Source organism: Alosa alosa, chromosome 5 (genome assembly GCF_017589495.1).
Source record: "Alosa alosa isolate M-15738 ecotype Scorff River chromosome 5, AALO_Geno_1.1, whole genome shotgun sequence".
NCBI classification, from domain to species: domain Eukaryota; kingdom Metazoa; phylum Chordata; class Actinopteri; order Clupeiformes; family Clupeidae; genus Alosa; species Alosa alosa.
This window is the reverse complement of record NC_063193.1, coordinates 16,857,424-16,864,995: the sequence shown is the minus strand read 5'-3', so window position 1 is coordinate 16,864,995 and position 7,572 is coordinate 16,857,424.

The following is a 7,572-nucleotide window of genomic DNA, read 5'->3' as shown; positions in this document are numbered from 1 at the left end:
GGAGAGCTCCAGCAGTGGGAGGAATGTGTTCCCCCTGTCTGTTCATGTAGGACACCACTTGAGTTGTCTGTTCTGACCAAAACATGATGGCCCTGCAGGGCTGGGAGGAAATGTTTGAGGGCCAAAAGCACTGTCAACAGTTCCAGGTGATTGATATGGAGTCTGCTCTGACTCAGAGACCACTCCCCCCACACTGTCTTGTCCTCCCATATAGCTCCCCATCCCCTGAGGGAAGCATCTGTGGTGATCACCTTGCGGAAAAGAATTCTGCCGATTGGCGCCCCCTGGTGCAGTAATTGCTGCTGTGTCCACGGCGCTAGTGCTGTCTGACACAATGCATCCACAGTCAATCTCTTGTGCAGATGACGTGACGTATTCAGACGGTGGGACAACACCCACTGCTGAAACGCTCTCATGTGTAACAATCCTAGGGGGATGACTGCTATCATTGAGGCCATTAAGCCCAAGAGTCTGAGAAACGTTTGAAAACGAATTCTGTGTCCCAATCGAAACTGAGCCAAGCACTCGCGGAAGGCCTCCCTTCTGTGGGCAGCTAGAAACGCCCGCCCGACAGTGAGCATATCTCGAGACCCAGGAATTATTTTTTCTGGCGAGGAGTCAGAGAAATCTTCTCGTAATTCACTGAAAACCCCAAAGTCTGAATGTGTGACAGCACCATGGCTGTATGTGTGGCTGCCAGCTGTTCCGAATGAGCAACTATGGCCATATCATCTAGATAGGCTAGAATTTGTATGCCTTGAGCCCGTAAATGGGCGAGGGCTGCTTCTAGCACTTTCGTGAAGACTCTGGGCAAGAGGGCTAGCCTATACGGGAGTACTAGGTATTCGTAGGCTGTGCCCTGGAACGCAAATCTGAGAAACTTTCTGTGAGCTGCGTGAACAGTCACATGTTGAAATGCGTCGGTCAGGTCTATCGATGTAAACCATTGCCCCGGCTTCACCGAGTTCAGCAGTTGGCGTACTGTTAACATTCGAAATTTGTACACCCTCAAATGCTTGTTTAGCGACCTGAGATCTAATATTGGGCGCAAACTTCCGCTGCGTTTCGGAATGACAAAATAGCGACTGTACCATCCACATTGTGCTTGAGCCTGTGGGACTACACATATCGCTTTCTTTAACAGCAGCGAATTCAATTCCTTTCTCATTACGTCTGCACTTTCCCCTGTCAACGTTGTCTGAATGACTGACGTGAATCGAGGGGGGGCGGCGACGGAATTGTAGGCGATAGCCCAACGAGAGTGTGGATTCGACCCATGGCGAGATTGCACATGCGCGCCAGTGAGCCAAGTGAAGAGTAAGACGACCTACAGGTAGCAAACTCTGTGAGGCACTCCTGCCCTCTTGTGAACAGAGAGGGGGGCAAACACTGATCGGTTCGCTTTCGTTTTGATTTGCTTGAACAAACACAACTGCATCTTTTATTCGAGGCAGTGTTGCACAAACAGACACACACATCTTTATTTCGCCCCAAACATTGGGTTGGGAACATAAGTGATGTAGGAGGGTGGGAGTGCTTGGGAGACTGTGTGAGGGACGAACGAGTCCTCTTTGGACTGGGGACCTGAGAAATATTTTCGTGACACCTCTTCAGTGGCACTGATAGAAAGGCTGCGTTGTCTCCCGAAATCGACAGCCCTTCTGAGGTTGAAGCCGCTAGGACGATATCGGCTTCCTCCTCCTCGTCGCGGTGTCCCTCTGCGGGACGGGCACGGGAGGTTTTGGCCAGGCTGGCTGACGCGGCGCCGCAGCTACCGGCTGTCTCGGAGGCGCAGGCGAAGCGGAGGCGGCCCTCTTTGCGGTTTGCCCCTCGGTGGCCCTTTGGGTCTGGCATCTCTTCGCGGCAGTGCGCTCCTCAAAGCCTCTGCCTGCCTCTTTCAAAGCTCAAAGGAAGCTTGAATAGATTCCAGCGACTGCCCAAACAGGCCTTTAGGGGAGATGGGCTCGTAGCCTGGTACGTCTGCAGCAACGATACGGAGGACATAGCGTGTGCCGTCGTCGCTTGGCCCGATAGCTCTTCTCCAGCTGCGCGTGAGAGAAGCGGCAGTGTTTTGAGGGAAGAGACGTCGGACCCACAACCCCATGGTTGTGAGATGGGGCTAGGTAGGCAGCTAAGGAGGGCTCCATTGGCGGGGGAGTGAGGAGACCCGCCTTGTTGGCTCCTGCGTGCTCCAGAAACTGTGCGAATCCTGGCACTGAAGTGCGTGTAGACAGTGGCTTGCTCCAAGAGGACGTCAACTCCGTGACGAAATCCGGGAAGAGGGGAAGGCATTGCCGCACCACTGTCGGAGCCTGGGGCAAGAAGAAACCGGCGAACCTGGTAGGTCTCTGTGCTGGGGGGGCGGGCGGCCACTCTACTTCCAGCTTCCGAGCTGCGCGACGATACAGTGCGAAAAAGGAATTATCCACTTCGCCCTCATTGTTTGCCGGAGGAGACCCTTGGGCGCCTGGCAGATCAGAATGCTCGTCATCGGACAGACCGTGCTCGTCCAGGCCCAAGTCCAGGACATAGCCATCGTCGTCAGTCCTGGGGGGCTCGCGTTGCTGGACAGGAGAACGAGCTAGCTCCATCTCGCTCAGCTCCTCCATCTGATCCGCCCAGCTCGCGGCAGCACCTGAGGTTCCAACTCATCTTCAGGACCGCGCTCAGCAGCCTGGGAGAGGAGTGGGTCCTGCGCGGCAGTAGCCTGTCCTAGAATCTTCTCGACAAATTTCACACGCCGTTTGAGTGTGGCACGTCTGAGCTGGCGGCAAAACGCACAGGCATCAGGATGCGTCAAAGCTCTACAGGCATGGACTATTCCCAAGCAGACCGGACAGGCTTCATGGTAGTTTTCTCATGAAGAGAAAAACCGCAACCCTGGGGACAGGGTCTCACTTGTGGTGGTGAGGTCGAAGTTGGAGTTCGTGAGCTCATGGCGAGACACATGCACGATTCGAACCTCGCAATTAGTATAATGTTATTATTGTATAATATGGAAACTATGTAGAATTATGCTCCATGTATAATTGTGATCTATGCATAAGGGATGATTATCCTTGTATAGAGGAAATGACCCTGTTATATTGGTATCTACCAATTATGGTGATGGATGGCTTTATTTAAAGCGAGGGATTTTTGCTCTCAGTGTGGGAGTCTGGAGAGTATCAGCTTGCTGAGAGGTTGGATACAGAGTATTGGTGAATTTGCGACTTGTGCTTGAATTGAGCTTGAATTGAGAAACAGGTTGGTTGATTTTTTGTTTATTTTTTGGAAAAGCATTTTTTGTTGGCATTGTGCCGGAACATGTTTTTTATAGCACTGTAAATAAATCTGCACTTTTCACCACAATCCACTGCTGTTTGCTGTGTCTTCACCCCATCACCGCCCAACCTCAGTGTGTCCTTGTCGCCACCATCCTGTGTGGACGTGGGTTGCAAGGCCCATTTTTCACACTAACCTTAATTACTCTCAATTAAAAAATAATAATAATTTCACTTCCTCTCGCAATTTCTTCGCAACAAACAGCTAAAAACACAGCAACTTCCATCGCAATTTTTAAGAGAAGTTGTCGCGAAATCAGGCATTTTAGATCACAACAATCTCAAAAAATCCTCGCGAAATCCTGGAGGGACTGGTTATACACATTTAGTAACCAGCTAGCAAGCTAGACAGGCCCAGGTGGTGTCACTATAGAGGCGTCCAAGCGAGGTGAAGAGAGCTTGAACTGGGGAGCGACGGTGGTGACTGGGGTTATATACCGTGAGGGCGGAGCCTCCCACGTCACCACGCGTCTTGCCTTTCAGGCGTAAATAGAGGTGTCGTCAGCCAGACCACGCGAGGGCGTGATATCCCATAGTATCTGTTTTGTACCGAGTGAATCGACCGAAAGGGAACCCAGAGACAATCTGGCAGACATATAACTCATGTCACTAGTGATTGAAGTTGAAATGAGAGAGTGTGCATGGCTTTATGATTTATGTGTAAAACAGGAAAAATTGACCATGTCGTGCGAGGAAGAAGTTAAAATTGCTGGATCAGTAACATCTATGTCACCTACAGATAGTTATGGATCCTCTGAAGGTGCAGAAGAAGGCCTGATTGGATGTTCATCAACATTGCCTTTTAAAGGGACACCAGGCAAGCCTGATGCTTTTTCTCTACAAAACTCCCCCTCGCTCGGTCTTAAGCTCTTTTCCTTTTCTTTGCGTCTTCCGTCAAGGGTTTTCGCTGCTTCTTCGCCGGCTCTGCCATTATACACACGTTTGCAACAATCTCTAGCGTTTCGTTAGCCTGCCTCTGTGCTGTAAACTGATCCTGCTTCGGTCGGCGGGTAGGATAAACCGAACTTGCAAGTGGGATATTCTTCCTACAGGCAGTAGGGCGGGCGAGAGAGCCTTCATTCGCCCCGTAATGAGTCATTTAACTATATACCGACTTACGAAGATGATTAATTAACACGAAAACGTTGCCTAGTGTCCCTTTAAACTGCTAAAGACCTGTGTGTACACTATTCTGCAGCACACCATCACTGAGATGTTGCGGGGTTCTTGTTTCGGCTGTGAAGTGGTAGCCCGGTTAAAACCAGACCCTTCTCAGCGAATCTCGAATTTGCCGGAAGTACGTCTGGGTTTTTCCCAGGCTAGTGAAGTGGACCACCCGAGCCAGCGCCAGCATTCCTGTCTCTATGAACTGGATGCCTATTACTACCAGACACACATTGAGGAGATAAAACAGAAAATGTTCAAGCCGGAGCTGCTACAAGTCTTTACACATGTTTTTGAGGCATACAACATTCCTACACACCCCCAACAAATCTGGGGTGCCGTGGAGGCCATTGTGTATGAACTGGAAGAAGTACCATATATTTGTGAGAAACTGCAGGAACTAAAGGAAACCTTTACCGACCAACGTTGTGTGTATACTCTAGACCAGCGGTCCCCAACCACCGGGCCGCGGCCTGACATGAGTTAAAAAAATAAAATATAAAAAAAACTCAATTTAATTCACAATAATGTCACGTTTTTACATGGCATAGGCCTATATGCAGTTGTTTGATTGCACGCATGTTTGCATTTCGCAAGGTCTATTTTCTTACGTCTGTCTGTCCCGCCTTCAACACTATATATTCCCTTCAGCGCTGCGTCAGCTCACTTCACTTGATCAGTTCTTCGCGAACGGTAGTGTCACACGAAGTTAGCTAAACTGCTAGAATGAGCAACAAAAAACAACAATAGAGCATTTCTTTGGAAGGGGTAGTGGGGAAAAAGACCCACTGATGATGGTAGTGAGCCAGATACCTCAAAGAAAAAGAAGGGGTCATTCAATAGGAAATATGACGAGTCATATTTAAAATATGGTTTCGCAGAGACCGGTGACTCGCATGCACCAAGTCCTTTATGTGTGGTATGTGGCGATAAGTTGTCAAACGAAGCAATGAAACCATCAAAGCTAATTCGACATCTAGAGTCCAAGCATCCTACACTGAAAGACAAACCCCTTGAGTTCTTTGAGCGTAAGAAACGCGAGCAAGAAGGACAAAAACTAGTGCTTAAAGCAACCACATCGGTGAACGTGGCTGCGCTAAAAGCCTCATACTTAGTGGCTAGTCGGATTGCTAAAGCTAAGAAGCCGTTTACTATTGGGGAAGAGTTAATTCTGCCTGCTGCTAAAGACATGTGCAATAAATTCCTTGGGGAGGCTGCAGCTAATAATTGCTCAGGTACCGCTTTCTGCAAGCACTGTCCATAGACGAATTGATGATATATCAGAGGATATTGAGGCACAGTTGTTAGAGAGGGTGAATGGGTCACCGTGGTACGCAATCCAAGTTGATGAGTCAACTGATGTTGAAAATAAGGCAATGCTGCTGGTGTTTGTCCGGTACATATTTGAGGAGGATGTTCAGGAGGATTTGTTGTGTGTGCTGTCACTTCCAACGAACACCACAGCTGCAGAACTGTTCCGGGCTTTGGATGGTTAAGGAAGTCCAGTCTAAGGAAAATTAGACTGGTCTTTTTGTATTGGCGTATGCACTGATGGGGCTGCAGCCATGACCGGACGGCTGTCCGGTTTCACTGCAAGGGTTAGAGAGGTTGCCCCTGTCTGCGAGCCCACACACTGTATCATTCATAGGGAAATGCTGGCTAGCCGAAAACTGTCGCCCGAGTTGAATGGGGTATTAAATGATGTAGTTAAAATGATCAACAACATTAAAGCACACGCACTCAACTCTCGCTTATTTGAGCAGCTCTGTGAAGAAATGGATGCAGAGCACAAACGCCTTCTCTTGCACACAGAGGTCAGATGGCTGTCAAGGGGCAGGTCACTGGCCAGAGTGTTTGAGTTGCGAGAGCCGCTACAGAGATTTCTTACAGAAAAAAAGTCACCATTAGCTGCACATTTTAGTGATGAGGACTGGGTGTCAAAACTTGCTTACCTGTGTGACATATTCGGGTTGCTTAAAGGAGAATTCCGGTGTCATATTGACCTAAAGTGTATTGAAACATGATACCGAGTGTGAACGTATGTCTCATAGCCCATCTCGGCTTGTCCCCTGCACTCCAAAAATCTGGCTAGTTAGCCGATGCTACCAACAGCTTTTTCAATAGTGGTGCTTCGGCATCGGGCTAGCCATGCAAATAAATCACTGTTTTACACCCATTTACGAGGCTCAATATATCTCCACACTTCATTGGTAAACTTCCGAGGGCCCTGACATATAAAACGAGACATTGAGAACTTTGAAAAAGCACTGGTAGTTTAGTTACAAGACGATTTATACAGACAGTATCTTCATCGAAGTTTAGCGTTTGCAGCCATCTTGAATTTAGTCGCGATAAATTAGAACAGCAGTAAGAATGAACAGGTATGATAAGGGATCAGATTCCAAAAATAATTCAGTGGAAATGCATGGATTCCAGTTTCTTCCAGTAGCAGCAACTGGAATCCAATGGATACCTGTTCATTCTTACTCGTTGCTTGACTTATCGTGACTAAATTCAAGATGGCTGCAAACGCTAAACTCCAGATTTTGGAGTGCAGGGGACAAGCCGAGATGGGCTATGAGACATACGTTCACACTCGGTATCATGTTTCAATACACTTTAGGTCAATATCACACCGGAATTCTCCTTTAATGACCTCAACCTGTCACTCCAGGGGAGAATGACGACTGTCTTTAAACTGGCTGATAAAGTCGCCGCATTTAAAGCCAAGCTTGATTTGTGGGGACGACGAGTGGACCGGGGTGTATTTGATATGTTCCAAACAGTAGTGGGGGTTTTGGGAGAGACTGAGGCAGGGCCCTTTCTCTCGCAGCTGGTGCGCGATCACCTTGTTGCGCTTTCAAATGAGTTTGAGCGTTACTTCCCATCCTCCAAAGATCCACGGCAAACCAATGAGTGGGTCCGCAACCCATTTGTCAATATCCCGAATAGTCCTAACATGTCAGCGCAGGAGGAAGATCAGTTGATCGAAATTGCAAATGACGGTGGTCTTAAAAGTGTGTTTGAGCAAACCTCTCTGGCGGGTTTTTGGATTAAAACCAAAGCAGAATATCCAGAGATAGCC